The following is a 16,290-nucleotide window of genomic DNA, read 5'->3' as shown; positions in this document are numbered from 1 at the left end:
GTATTTGCTCTGATCGTTTTTGTTAACATACATTACTATGTTTATGTAAATTATTGAGTTTTTAATTTCAATATACGTTAAATTATGTTTATTTACTTTTGATCAAATGTTCCACCACTTTATTTCAAATGTATGTTTAACTTTCAACTATCTTTTAAAAGTAATTTTTTGAAAAGTTAATGTGACACCTCGGATTTGTATCCGGGTCGGATACGGGTTGGGGTTGTTATAGATAAAGTTGTCGAATAGTCGGACATCTGTAAGGCTTAATAGTGAGGCATACCAGGTGAGTGCATTTATTATGTACTTATATGTTATGATAATCATATATGCATTTTGTTTAATGTATATGTTTTGAAAATCGTATTGTCACTATGTGTGCAACCTAAGTAACTCATAATTAGTTTGTGAATTATTGTATTGACACTATGTGTGCAACTTAAGTAATTCATAATTTGTTTGTGAATTTCCGTAATGGTACTATGTGTGCAACCTAAGTAATTAATAATTAGTTTGTGAATTACCGTATTGGCACTATGTGTGCAACTTAAGTAATTCATAATTTGTTTGTGAATTACCATATTGGTACTATGTGTGCAACCTAAGTAATTCATAATTAGTTTGTGAATTACTGTATTGGCACTGTGTGTGCAACTTAAGTAATTAATAATTTGTTTGTGAATTACCATATTGGCACTATGTGTGCAACCTAAGTAATTTATGATTAGTTTGTGAATTACCGTATTGGAACTATGTCTGCAAAAACCAAGGAAATTAAAATGAGTTGTAATATTCAAATTGTATTTGGATAGTTATGTTATACTTATGTTTAAAATTCACCTCATTATTATTATGCCTCATTAAGTGATTACTTAGCTCGTGTTGATTTCACGCATAGGTATTAGTACAAGCAGAGTAAGGAGTGCAGCTGCATCGCCAATCAAGGGTCGCCTCATCAATAAATGTACGACAACTATGTCTACTTTTGATGTTATTAGCTAGCATGTAATAGACTTATGATAATGCTCTGAAAAGTATTTGGCTTGTGATGATGTAAAATTTAATATGTTCAAACTTTAAGATTTGTTACATACTAAAAGTAAATGAACGTTTTATTATTATTAAATTAAAATGTTTTATGAATATAAACAAATTTTTACTGGTTTTTCAAAAGTGGAATGTTTTAAAAGTTATGTGACATCTGTGACTTGTGAACGGAAACGTAAACGGGAAATGGGTGTTACAGGATCTACAAGGGCCATGGTAAAATTGTTAAAAAGTGTTACCATAACAAGCCCATTGTTCATTGTTTCTTCAACAGTACCAATACAAGCATCATGGTATTTTAGATAGTGAGTATCCAGTAAAGCAATTCGTGCTACTACTAGTTTTCTTCAGCGCCATAGTAGTTGAAATCTAAACGGATTGCACCAAGGTGAATATGAGAATAACCCGCTTCTATCCATCTTGCTAGAAAATAAGAGGGAATTTCCAGTGTAACAAATTGTTCTGTTGCTCCTCCATTGATGAAGTGTTTATCAAACCGAGAGAAATGGACATACTCTTTAACACATTTAGAAGGTGTATGGATTAAAGACTTTATACTTTGGATGAGAGAAAATGAAGGTTTTTTATAAGCATAATATGGATCGATGAGAGAAAGTTATGTAGGTTGAACTTTCTCATCTTCAGAGTAGTTGATTTCATATAAGGATGAAGCCTTGTTGGAAACATGAGTTTTTAAAGGAAAATTAGTCATATAAACAATAGATTTTGAGGTTGACATCAGAAAATGATATATTCTTTCAAAATTTTATTAAAATGAACAAATAGATTTAGGAATCTGGCTCTTATGCTAATTTATGATGACAAGAATGACAAGGAAAATAATCAAAATATTGTAGCAAGTATGCTATGCTAAAGAAAGGCTTTTCTACGGTCATAAGGGCACTACCTGTTAGCTACAGTAATAGATCATAAACCCGCCATTGCTACCATCATACTTGGTTTCTTAGTCTAAATCTTCATGGTTTTTGATGCAAACATGATCCATATAAATGACAGATTTACAGAGCATACACCAAGAAAACTCAATGGAGATATTCTAAACTTTTTCTCATTTTTCTTTTCTTCACAATATAGCCTTTTACAGAGACATCCAATTTTCATACTCGTATTCCAACAAATAAATAAGTTCCCAAGTTTATTAAACGCAACAACTTTTGGAACAGGACGTCTATCCTCTTTCATAAATTAATTTGTTGCTAATTATATTGCTTTTTGGCAATTCTCTCCTTTTTTTCAATGAGTTGGAGGGTCATAGCAAGCTGAAAATAGTCCGCAGCATCCCAAGACGTTGCACCTGAAAATAAATATTAATTTTGTTAATATTAATATAAAAATAATTTATTTTAAAAAATAAAAATAGTTTATGATTTAAATGGATTTGGTTGAGTTTCAACGTGTTCAGGTATCAGATTATACATTCATGTCATGTCTGAAGATTCATTCAATATTTGAATTTTTTTTGACATAAATATAAAATTTTAAAAATAAATTTTGGTTAAATGATTAGACCGACTTTAACTAAATGTTAATGTTAGACCTGAGTTTTAACATTTGACCGGGTTTTTTTTCCTAAATTAGTAATATTTATTAGGGTAAATTACAAATTTGGTGACTAAACTTTACTATCATATTTCACTTACTGTACTTTAAATCTCTTTACTTTCCTCACTGAACTTAATACATTGGGTTTTTTTGGTTCCTCGGCTGTTAAATAGTTAACGACATTAAAATGGATTGTTATATAGATGCAAAATGATATCATTTTAATATAAAATTTTTTTTTTAAAAACATCGTAGTTTTTAACGCCGTTAACTATTTAATGACGGGGTGACCAAAATAGGAGAGAAAGTAAAGTTCAGTGACCAAAAACATCAATGTATTAAGTTCGGTGAGGAAATTGAAAAAAAAATTAAAGTTTAGTGAATAAAATAGGAGAGAGAGTAAAGTTCAGTGATGCAATTTATAATTTACCCTATTTGTTATTATATATTTTTATATAATGAAAAATAGAAAATATACGGTATTAAAACTTCAAAAGAAGAAGAAAAAAAACATTATTTCGAAGAGAAAGATGTTAAATGAGAAAGAGGGCTACTGAAAATATAAAAAGTAGGTAATTAATAAAAAGGAAATTAAGTTACAGCATATTCATGAAGCCTCCTTCTCCTTTCGTTCTTTTAGTTGGACAACATGTTGTTCTTCCTTCTCCTCCTGCACTTGATATAAATTAAATTAAATTAGTCAGACTACTATGTTAGAACCAATTCAATAAGTTAAGACACATATTGAGTTATGGGTGAGCATTCGGTCGAGTCGAGTCAAAATATTTTTAGTTATTTAAGTTGACGAGTCTTATTTTATAATTTAAAGTTGACTTGAAATTTTTTCGAGTCGAGTTTATAAAATTTGAGTCGAGTCAAATTTTCGAGTTTCAATTTAAATTTAATTGTAAATATTTATAATATCATGACATTATTTGATTTCAATTTAAATGATATTTTATAATAATATACAATATATATATATATATATATATATATATTCATAATTTTTTATATGTGATTTACATATATCATAGAAAGTTGAGGGACTCGACTCAAACTTGAAAATCAATCTACTAATCACTAAAAAGTTCGAGTTATTTAAGCTATATTTTACAACTCGATTTGAATTTGAAAATTTTTCGAGTTGAGTCGAGTTTATGAAATTACAACTCGAAGTCAATTCTAGTCAAGTTTTTTTTCAAATTTGGTCGAGTCAAAAAAATCGGTTTTTCGAGTCAAATCTAGTTTTACTCACTCCTATATTGTGCTAGTAAAACTTTTTTTTTTTCAAAATTTTATTTACATGTATAAAATTTAAACCGTTCGAATTAAAAATCGAAAATTTAAACTAAAGAAACAAAAGAAGTAGAGCAAAACCTGGTGATGAGTTTTCTTGTTGCTTCTCCCGGGGGATATGGCTCTTGCCCACCATTTTTGTTTCCCCCATTCTTCTTTTTATCTCTCTTTGGAGTGTGATTTTAGGTATTTATAAAGCAAGCAAATGGAGATGAAAGAATCTGTAAATTATAACAGACGGAGGGCTGCTTGGTATTTTCCCCAATCTTTCCATTTGTGTTGGTCCAGCTTGCTTTATTATTGTTTTTATAAAATTTTAAGAGCATTGATAATGCTTTAAAGGAATCAATCCTCTTTTGAGAAGTTCCCATCTCTTTTCAAGGACTGATTCTCTTTTAAATTGTATATAATTTTTATATAAAAAATTAATCTAGAATTCAAGGTTTAAGATTTAAAATAATAGTTGGATTATGATTTTAGGTATTATGAATTAAGCAAATGGAGATGAAGGAATGCATAGATTATAAAAGATTGAGGATTACTTTTATATAAAAATTGTAACTATCTTATTTTAATTGTTTCTTTGTCATTTTTGTATTTTTCTAGGCATACCGATAAAATTAGTCTCTAATATTTGATAAAATAGTCATTTTGACCACTATTTTCTTGAAACACTTTGGTCGTACAATATTTTATTTTGAGGCAAAATATCCTTAGCTGGATAGAAGCTATTAGTTGATATGATATGTCTGCATGGATTCGAATATTAATGTGATATGTTTATGTGTGATGCCAAGTCAGTAAAAAAAATATTTTAAAATTTATTAATTATAAATAATTTTAAAATATTATTGATGTGGCATCAAACATGGACATGTCACGTTACCATTCTAATCCACGTGGACATGTCACATCAGTAAGAAGCATTAATCGTTAATCAATTAACGATTTCCATTCAACCAGAGATATTTTGCCCCAAAACGAAAATGTTACGGCCAAAATTATTCAATAAAAATAATAAAAGTCAAAATGATCATTTTATCCAACATTAGGGACTAATTTTATCAATGTGCCATTTTCTAACACTAATATTTAATTCTTCAAAAAGTGTAAATTAAATATATTTGTTAACAGTAGATAATATTAGAAAAAGTTACTTTATTAATTACCGAGACAACATAGTATATATACACGAAAACTCTAGTTTAAGAAAAGGAAATAAAATAAAGACCTAACTTCTAACCTAAGAATAAATTAAAGTTGTCCAATAATATTTTAGCTAATTACAACCTGTAATACTATTCAAGTCGGATTATTTGTACAAGTTCATAAAATTATTTGATATTAAACGGATTAGATGAATTATTAAATTTAAAAATCTTTTTTATTTTTATTTTATTATGTTTTTAAATTGATTTAATTGATTTAATTTCTCAATTACACGTTGTTAACATATTGTTTTTAAAGGTTTGAACAACTTTTCTTAAAAAAATCATCCAATTGAGCTCTTCAGTTTTAAAAAGGATCTATTAACTCCTTCAATTAAATGAATCGTTGTTGGTTGATTTGATTGTTAATGAAAACTAACGAAATAAGCATATTGATTTTTTTCTTTGTTTTATGAGGGTTTAATTTTAAAGATTATGAAAATAAAATTGAAGTTGGACCCAATTTCTTTTAGTCAATATATGATTTATCGATAAATTAATCCGAATCAGGTATTGCAGACAATGGCTACCATTTCAACCTAATTTTCTTTATTTACGAATGTCAGGATTTGAACCTCTGACATTATTTAAAAAATCTAATATCTTATCCCGAAAAATCATCCAGCTATAGATAATTAGACCCAAAATTTCACTAGTAATTATTAGCGTTAACATAAGAATAATATAAATTGTAGAATAAGATATATATATATATATATATATATATGTATATAACTATAATATTTATGTGTATCATATTCCATGATTTAGATTATTTTATACATAATCAGTGGCAAACCCAAAAAAATATATATAGACCGAGCAATATAAATATAACAATATTTTTATCTAAAATAATTTTTATATATTTTTAATTTTAAAAATATGATTATAATTATATATATGGATTAAATCTAAAAAAATATATTAAATGGATCAATATAATTTTCTTTAATATAATTCATATATACAGGGTAAACTAACTATTTGGTTACCCGTTTATTACTCAATTTATGTTTTGGTCACTCAACTATTTTTTTTTCAAAATCATAACTAACCTTACATTTTGGTTCTATTTTTATCACTCACCATTAAAAAATTAATAATGATGTTAACATGATATTTTTAATTATTTTTAATTATGATATGACATTATCTTATGATGACACATTAACATCATTGCTAAATTTTTAAAGACGAGTGATCAAAGTAGAACCAAAACGTAAATTAAGTGTGATTTAAAATAAATAATAGTTATGTGTCCAAAATAAAAATTAAATAATTAATGAGTGACTGAATAAATAAGTAGGCCTAGGCTTGACATTGATAGAAATATTATATATCTATCAATTACACAAAAAATTATTTGATCCCTTCTAATATCTTTCCTTATTGATTAATAATAGTCTTGGTTAACCAAAAGAATGGATTTTATTTTTTAATGAAAATATTCAATTAGGTGCACCTTCATTTATAAGACTCAATTGAATACTTTTTTTATTATAAAGACTCAATTGATTTTTTTAATTTTTATTTAAGTATTTTTAAACCGTTAATCTCTTTTTAAATTATGGTGACAAAACCATATTAAAAATACATGAATCAAATAATTTGAATGGTTAAGGAATGTATTATAATTTTTTAAGATTTTGAGTTCGAACATCGTGTATGTAGGAGAAAAACACTCATTTTAAGATTTTGGTTATACATTTCATATTTACTAATTTAATCGAAGGACAAATAATTTGGAAGAATCGAATGTGAAATTGGAAACTACACGTCATGAAACAAGGAGCATATATTCTACCGAACGTGGAACACGTATGGATGTGGTTCGTTTATATTTTAGAGTAAAAGTAGAATGCTGAACCTTACATTTTATATATAAAAAAAGCCTTCCAGAAAGCCTCTGCTTTCATTATTTGTTTTGTTCTTTTCTTAGAAGAAGCAAAATTTATTGTAAGATTGGTAAGTCAGCATATTAACGTCATAAAATGATGCCATCCATTCAAACCATACAAAGTTTGCGTGATATATGGAAGGAATAAGGTTGTCACGTGAAAGTGTTTGAAGAGATATGAGATTTTAAAGTTGCAAGGTTTAATGTGAGGAACACATTCCAATTTAATTTATTACATTTATAATATTGTGATTTAAAATTTTATCTTTATTTAAAGATTTAATATTTCATCTTATCAAATCAATTAATTATTAATAATTTCAGTTTAATTTTGATTTCTGAGTGGGTCATCAAAGTAAAAATTAGAAAAATTTTAATCTGAGTTCGTTGGTGGGATCAAATGAGTTGTCACAGTTATAAGCAACTTTTTTTTTTGTTTGGACGGAGAGCCGTTGCCGACCATTGGTCGGTAATCTCCATAAGGAGGTAGAAAAGAGATGAGTTGGGACACAACGATTCCGGAGGGATTGTTAATAATTGTCAACACATGGTTCATACTTCTTCACTTCATACCCCCTCAACATCTTTTGTTTCCACTCTTCCACAACCAAGTCAATCTGTTTTTTTCAAGCACAGCGACTGCAAGAGAAGTTACGTGGTATTCCGATTCAGGAGTCACCCATCATATTACAAATGATCGTTCAAATCTTCAATCGGACAAGGTTTATACAGGTAATGATTTTCTTCTTATGGGTAATGGTAATGGTTTTCTTCTTTATGAGGAGCGTCATCACTAGCACAAGAAACGTTTTCATTATGAGGACCATCATCACCATCACAAAAAACATTGGATCGATACAGATTATGATTTGTGAAGGATACTTTTTCTAATAATGTGCAGTCACTTGCATCCAAGAACCATAGATATGGTGGAAGCTCTGAAAATGATTTAAGACTTGAAAGACTTTTGCAATAATCAAGATCCAGCATATGCAGGGATTTCAACTCTGAAATAATGCCTGATACATTTGTCACCTTTGAGTTTCTCAGTATCAACTAAGTCCAACCAGATGCTCAATTGAATGAGAGACTTCTTCTATTTCAATATTTGATAAATCTAAATAAACTTCTTAAGATTATAACAGCCCTCAAATCGAAGGGTTTTAAGTGATGTCAACTGATTGAATGAACGAAGCTCATCCAAACTTTAGCATGACCTACCGTCCATGTCACACCCTAATTTAGGGGCTAAATTTTAGAAATTATAAAGTATTGAATTTAAGTGGTATCTTGTAAGAAATTGAGGATTAAAGTGTAAAATTGCAATGTTAGAACACTATTTTATGAAGTGCATGAAATTTAGGGACCCTGTCCTGAATTTATCTATTTTATTAAAGAATAAACTATCTATTAATAGAGTAAAATTCTTTTTAAGAAATTTATCACTTAATTCCCTAAATGTTTCCAATTTTATACTTTAATCATCAAACTTTCAAAAATTTCATTTTGGTCATTATCTGAATTTTTGTCATTATCTGAATTTTTGGGGTATTACAATGTCTATCTGTATCTTCACGTTCTTTAGCATCATCTGGTAGTATTGTATTACTGAGCTTCCCAAAGCTCACTCTGTTACTCGCCTTTTCAGGTTACAAGAATCGTATCAGTACATCTATCGACATCAGTAAGGGAATTCCTCCGGCGTTGCTTACAGAGTATGGTACATGTGATTAGAGGCATGTAGATTGTATTTTGTTTATATATACGAGTCTGAAAATCTGTTTTATTTCTGAATATTGGTCAAGTTTACTTTTGTATTTATAAATTATTTTATGAGTTTACATGTTTTAATAAAAGTTTTAAATTTTTCACTATTTTTACAGTGGGTCGTTCCGGTGACCCTAATGTGACAATCCAGATCGGATCGGGTTAACCGCATCGGTCTGAGGGGGTTACATTTAGTGGTATCAAAGCTTAGGTTGAGTCGAGTTTTCTGGATAGACTGACCAATCGAATATCAAAAGATGTCTGATCAGTACATCCCCTAGACTACAATCGTACTTCTTTGAGGTGGAACTCAAAGGTTGAGTCATTCCCTATAACGAGGTAACCTAAGTTTTCTATCCTTTAGGGCTCTACCTTTGCATAAAATAATACCAATATCATTTTTCTAAACTTTGTAAAGTACCTCACGAGTAATGTGAGAGTTACTTATCAGAGAAATTCTAACCCGACTCCAGAAATGAAATTGAGATATGTTACAACTCTATGAACCTATTCTCATAATCAAGGTTGAATTGATTCCACAAGGATAAATCCGTTCTGATTCTTTTATTGGAATGGGGGAGAGTTCTAATGAAAAAGTATACTCAACTGGTTAGATATTAATAGAGGATCAATACTTTTGTAAAAGCTACTTGAACATATGAAAGAACTTATGAAAGCCTCATTTATGCATTTATGTGAGTTGAATGAATTTCGAGGATGAAATTCTTTTAAGGAGGGGAGAATATCTTATCGGGGAGAGAAACACTAATCTTCAGTATACCGATAGAATGTTGGAATTAAATTGGAGGACAGTTGGAATTAAATTAAGTTATGAGATTAAGTGATAAAAGAATCAACCCTGGATATGTAAATTATAAATTATTTTATGAGTTTACATGTTTTAATAAAAGTTTTAAATTTTTCGCTATTTTTACGGTGGGTCGCTCAGGTGGCCCTAATGTGACAATCTAGATCGGATCAGGTTACCCGCATCGGTCTGAGGGGTTACAGTGAAAGGATTTTAAAGGTTGATGGCTCCTAAAAAAGATTAGGAATCTTACTTAAATTCTTGCAATCAGAAAGGTCTAGTCTTTCAAGAGATGCCAAATGGTCATGGCAAGGAAGTTCATCCAACCTTTGCATGACCTACATTCAAGGATTTTTAAGGTTGATGGCTCCATATTAGATCTATTCCTTGAATTCTAGCAAAAAAATAAAAAGGGGACAATTTTCCTCAAATTAACAAAACCCTGTACAATGGAAATATAAATGTAGTTACTATAACACTAATAAAAAACCATCTTTTATGTGTTGATCTTGTATAAGTTCACCCACCACTAGTAGATCAAATGATATTAAATTTAGAAATAAAAATCTAATAACATATCATCATATCACATGATTCCTATACATCAATTAAAAATTCTTTTCTCTGGAAAAAAAAAATCCTGGGGTAAAGATAGTGTGAAAGAACATATTTCATGATTTTTCATTCCAAAGTTGTTGCATGTCGTCATGGCGTAATATAAGTACGACAAGATCCTTTGGATTAAAACTTGAGGACAAAGACTTGAACGGGTAATTATCCCACTTAAGATACCTTAGCTCATCAGAAAGGGCTACTCTGATACAAGTACAATTACTACTTACTTCATTATAGTTGAGAACCTAAAACTTTAAGGGGAAAGTAGACAGATTTTGGCATATCGTACAAACTTGTTCGATAGATCTTGAGAATCGGCAGCAGGATTCAACCGTTTAAATGCAAATGTAGAAAAAAGTTGAAGAGAGTCATTCCCATTTAGCTTCTTTACCTCAAGTTTTTGGTCAACTTTTCCATTGTGAAGCACTTGTTTATCTGTAGATGTTACAATGATTTTATTTCCATCACAACGGTAGCTGCACTTGCTTCTTCGACTTTGAAACATGCGCTTATGTTGTATTTGACGAAGGTGATGATAATGAATTTATTACTTATGTTGGTGGTGGTGTCTTGCCATCTTCGAATGATGAGGAATGATGATGTTTATGATGAAATTGATGATGATAACGATTGTAAATCATGAAAATGATAGCAATGAATGCTAAATATTACGTTACATAGCGCATGTATGTTGAAAAGTTCGATGTTGAGCATCTACAGTTACTTCATAGTTAAATGGTATAATGATAAAAATATCTCTAATATTTAATTGAATAATCACTTTGATCTTTATCTTTTAAAATATTTTAACTCAACATTTTTTTTGAGGTAAAGTGAACCCTGATTGAATTGAAATTATTAATTAATTAACACTTAATGCTTATTGTTAACGTTAAAAGTCTTTATGTGTCTAAAGTAATGAAATGTTACATATCATGAGTATATAAATAATAACATTATACATGTCATGTCGACATTAGTAATAAGATGACACATATTACGTGTGCATTAGTGATGATGTGACATATGCTAATGTAACTCATGTCACGTTATCAATTTGAACACAGAATTTATCACATTAATAATAAGCATCGACTATTAATAAATTAATAATTTTCATTCAATCAAGAATATTTTTAAAACAATATTTAGGTTACTAAAGAATTTCAATGAAAGGAATATTTTGCTCGTATTTGAGATGTAAAAATACTTACTTTATATATTTTCTCAATAAAGAGATCAATATTTAATCAAAAAATAATACAAGGTCCGATGAGTCACAAAAAAGACCCTTTTCTTTATTATTGTTAAGGTTGATTTATTTAAATTCAGGGGCGGAGGGACATTGGGCCCAAATGGGTCCGACCCTTGTTGTAATTTATAAATTTAACTTTTATAGTAGTATAAAAATTATTTAAAAAATTGGGTAGATACAAGTTTGTAATTTATTAATTTTTTTTTTTGTATTTATAGATTCTTACTTTAAAATTTAGACTTTGAAATTACATCATATACTCTTTTAATAATTTTTAGTTAAATTTATTAATTTAAGTTTATATTAAACTCTATATAGTATTAGTAGATTTTAGCTATAGTTAAAAAATAAGATAAAATTTTGGTAAACTTAACGAGCAACGAGTCGTGTTGACAAACAATTTTTTTAATAAGCATAAGTTAAGAAAAAAAAATTTAATGAGCACAAATTGAACACTATCTAACTCGTAATCGACTCGCTCAATAAACATCCCTAGTCACACTCACTACAACAAAATTATCAAATTGTGAAGAATTTTCTAGATGATGTTGCATATAATGTCACAAAATATACCATAAGCATGACACATTTTTATTTTCGTCACATTTTGTGATGAAATAGATATCTTTTATGACAATTTTGAAATAATCATTGATTTTCGTCACTATATATTTGGAGTCAAAATTTCCTTCCAAAAAAATTTAGAGGGAAATGTTTTAATGACATTTAGATAAAATGGTGATGTTATAAAACCGTCTCTAATTAAATGAAAGTATTAGTGACAATTTATTATAATGACGATTCAATTTAAATTAGTGACATTACAAATTTGTCACTAATAAGTTTTATTCGTGACAATTTGATTCATCATATTTCATAAGTCATAAAAGGTGACGTTTTATGATTGTCACAAAAAATAATTTTAACATGACGAATGCAATTATTTGTCACTTGTTATTATATATCTTTTTCATATGAAGATTTTAAAAGACATCGTGGAATTATGTCACCTAATGTTTTGCACCAAGAAATTTTTATATATCACTAATAATGAATATAATAAATATTTATATCAAGACTAAAAAAACTACATTCTGTGCATTGGATTTAAGCATGTTGAAGAATCCAAGATCAAAAAAAAAATTCAAGATTCCAGAATCAAGAGTCATTAAGACTGACAATCAGAGATATATACTTCTCTCCAAATCCTAAAATAACATATTTCGCATATACATTTTAGTCATACATAAGAGCATTGCATCCATAGAATCGCTTATGTGTAGAATTTTGCAAATTCATGCTAAAGTCAATTTCAACTTTGCAGCGAAGGATATTGGACTCGAAACGACGCAACTTACACATGATTGAATTTCAACTTCACAACGAATGATATCTAACTCAAAGACGATTTGGTGAAGCAATACAACTTGAGATTGGATTTCAACTTCACAACGAAGGACATCCAATTCAAATCTCAACTTCACAACGAATGAGCCATCCACAATTTCAACTTCACGACGAAGGATATCATGCCCGAGTGGATTGACTTAGTTTCACAGCAAATGAGTCATCTGCAACAACAGGGGTCTATCTCCCAGCCCAGTACAACATAACTCAAGGCGAGAAGAGTTATATGTCAACAGGAACCTTTGAGTTCGATTCCATTCAGCTCGAGGACGTATTTACCGCAAGGTAGCAGAAATGAACTACTTTTCAGTCAAATTTTCACACTCAGGTCTTTAAATCGAGAAAAAGACCAAGGTCGACCAAGATTGGCACCAAAGAGCCAATTTTCGACTCACCTACGATTTTGACTTCACAATGAAAGATATCATACCCAAAAGATTGACCCAACTTCACGACGAAGGAGTCATATGTGACACAACAATGAAAAACTTGTTTTATTCAGGTCAAATTTCAGCTTCACAACAAAGTGTATTGGGCTAGAAGACAATCCAGGAGCTACTTCCCAATGCTTTGAGCTCGGTTTCAACGTCACAACGAGGGTTATTGCACTCAAGAGGTCCACGATTTCAACTTCACGACGAAGGATATCGTGCTCAGGATTTTACAGTTCAACTCAACTTCACAACGAAGGAGTCACCCACGATTTCAACTTCACGAAGAAGGATATCGTACCCAATGAATCTACTTAGTGTCACAATAACCGTGTCACCCTTAGACGACCAGACCTTTTCATCACCTATGAGCAGTGTCATCCCCCAAATCAAACACTATTAAGTCTCAAACCAAAGAGAACCGGATAAAAACTTGTTATCTTTTTCATCTTTGTCATATTCTTGTTAACACAAAAATGTGCAAAGAATGACAGTTATAGACACCTATTTTTTTCCGAGTCTAAAAAACATTATTATTATTATTATTATTATTATTATTATTATTATTAATTATTAATTATTAATTATTAATTATTACCTACCATACCCACTACCCACTATCATACCCTAATCCAACCCACCGAATTATTCTACCCACTACCAATCACAAAAAAACAAAACCGACATCCAACCATGAATGAGGGAGACATTCGGTGAACTTGGGGGAGGGGGGGAACGGATGAACAAACAGAGTGGTGGAGGCAGTGTAGCAAGCTCCTAAACTCGAACAAACAGAGTGGTGGAGGCAGTGTAGGAAGCTCCTAAACTCGATGTTAACACCTTGCTTCGCTATGCCCAAACTCATGTTCCTTGGTTTTCACTCTCCCCTTCAAAATTCAATCTCTCTCAGTTCAGACATGGACAATCGAATCCCACTTATTTGTTGGAAGTTGAAGATGGAAGTGGAACTGTTAAATGCTACATTTTGAGGAAGAAACCTCCCGGGAAGCTGCTTCAATCTGCTCATGCCGTTGAGCGAGACTTTCAGTTATTGGAAGGTCGGATATTTGTAGACCCAAGTCTACCGGATGTACCCACCTGCAATCGGCGACCCAAACCCAAAATAAACAAGGAGCGTGGTTAAAAAACCCAAAGAGCGATCGAGAAAAGAAAAAATAGGAACTATGGATTTTACCTTTCAATGACGGTTTGGTAGCCGAAAGCCCCGTTCATCGATCCAAACGGTCATACATCAGGATACGATGCGAGGATCGACATACTCCGCTAAAACTTGATCCAACAGTTCAATCTCACGTAATCGAAGGTAAAAGGGTGAAGATTTTCATTGTTTTCCCTCGAGTTTGAAGTTCGAAAGGTATGCGGTTGCTCTGCAAATATTGGGGTTAAAACCTCTTTAAATATATAATAAATCGGACCCATGAGCCAATAACCCATCTGCTTGTGTGTAAATTGACGTGTTTTGGATTTTCTAAGGGTTAATCCATGCTTTAGTCATGCCATCTTTCAACATCATTCATTTTGGTTCATTTTATTTATTTATTTTTTTATCGTTGTTGTGTTTGATTTTTATTTTAACCCTACCTACATTTTGTTTCTCATAATTAATGTATTTCATGCTTATTTTATTTTTTAATCAATTTTTATTTCATTGTTTATTTAAATATTTAATTTATGCTAATGTTTTCTATTTTTCAGGTTCTCCGCCATAGTAATTTTGTTTATTTTATGTTTTCTTATTCCATCTATTTTTTCTCACTTATTCCAATCATTTTATTTTATTGTTTAGATTTTAGTCTATTTAATATTTTAATTTAATTATTTTATTTTATTTCAGGTTCCCTGTAATCAAGACTACACTGTTAATTTCTAATTTTGTATATTTTTGTTTATTTATTTTTCTTTCTTAACTCTAATTTTATTTTTTTAGGGAACCCAATTAAATTTCAATTGATTATCAAAGGTAAATAATTCATATCATATTTAAATTATTATTTAAATTTCTACTTTTCATGATTAAGACAACCAAGAAATTAAATGGTATCGAAAGGGCAATTCAAGGGTACTAATCATTCTTTTAGTGTAATCGACTCCTGAGCCCAACATATTTCTGGTAAAAAGCAGATCAGGTAAGATGATGATCGACCAGCCTAAATATTTTTTTAAATGATCGGTGGCGACTCTAACATTTTTATTCAATTCGAAGTCCAATTCTGGGCCTACCCGAAAGACAGTTGCGACACTTTTATCATAATTATTTTAAATATTTTAAACAATTAATTTTTATAAAATATATTTGAAAACTATTTGATTTAAAGTTTTTAAGATATATATGCCTATATTTTTATCAACAATAAATTTTAAATAATAATGAATTAAAATTAAAAAATTAATAATGAACAAATTTAATGAGACAAAAAGTATAACAAATGGCTCGTAGAGTTTAGCGGCATGCCGTCTCAGCAACTTACTCCTTTTTCCACGGCCCAAGTGAAATATTTATAGAATATTAGCGCAACATACAACAACTCAAGAATTTGCTATCTACAGTTGAGCTTTGTTGTTATCCACGACGTTGAACCTTGCAACCGAGTTATTATTTGAAACAATTATTTTCTCGCCCATGAGGCTATGAACGTGGACAGGGATAAATTGAGATAACGAGGTTTATCGTTCGATTAAAATTTTAAATTTTTATATAATTTAAATATTTTTATATTTTTATTAATAATATATTTTCTCCTTTCTTAAGTTCATTCCTTTAAACCTATAATGGCGCCTTTGAGTAAGCTCTTTATCTTATACTGATATATAAAATCTATTTAAATGCAAGAAACCGACACGTATACATGCAACTTTGGATTTTTTTTCCTGAAAGGGTTCCCTAGGATTATTTAACACAATTTCAATGGAAAATTTTATCTTAGTATTTATTCAATATATAAATACATATTAACGAATTTTTTGAAAAA

At 29.8% G+C, this 16,290-nt stretch overlaps 1 long non-coding RNA gene across 1 annotated transcript; it reads right to left on the bottom strand.

The window, feature by feature from the left end:
- Window positions 1-2,299: 2,299 nt before the first annotated feature.
- Window positions 2,300-4,032, bottom strand: LOC120156183. The gene is made up of 3 exons (XR_005519043.1): window positions 3,991-4,032; window positions 3,211-3,277; window positions 2,300-2,362 (listed from the first exon to the last, which is right to left on the bottom strand). It is a non-coding gene; the product is annotated as an uncharacterized LOC120156183 (long non-coding RNA).
- Window positions 4,033-16,290: the final 12,258 nt, after the last annotated feature.

This window comes from Hibiscus syriacus, unplaced genomic scaffold (genome assembly GCF_006381635.1).
Source record: "Hibiscus syriacus cultivar Baekdansim isolate YM2019G1 unplaced genomic scaffold, ASM638163v2 tig00111213_pilon, whole genome shotgun sequence".
Lineage (NCBI taxonomy): Eukaryota > Viridiplantae > Streptophyta > Magnoliopsida > Malvales > Malvaceae > Hibiscus > Hibiscus syriacus.
Note: the sequence above shows the minus strand (reverse complement) of the source record. Positions and strands in the feature narration are given on the sequence as shown.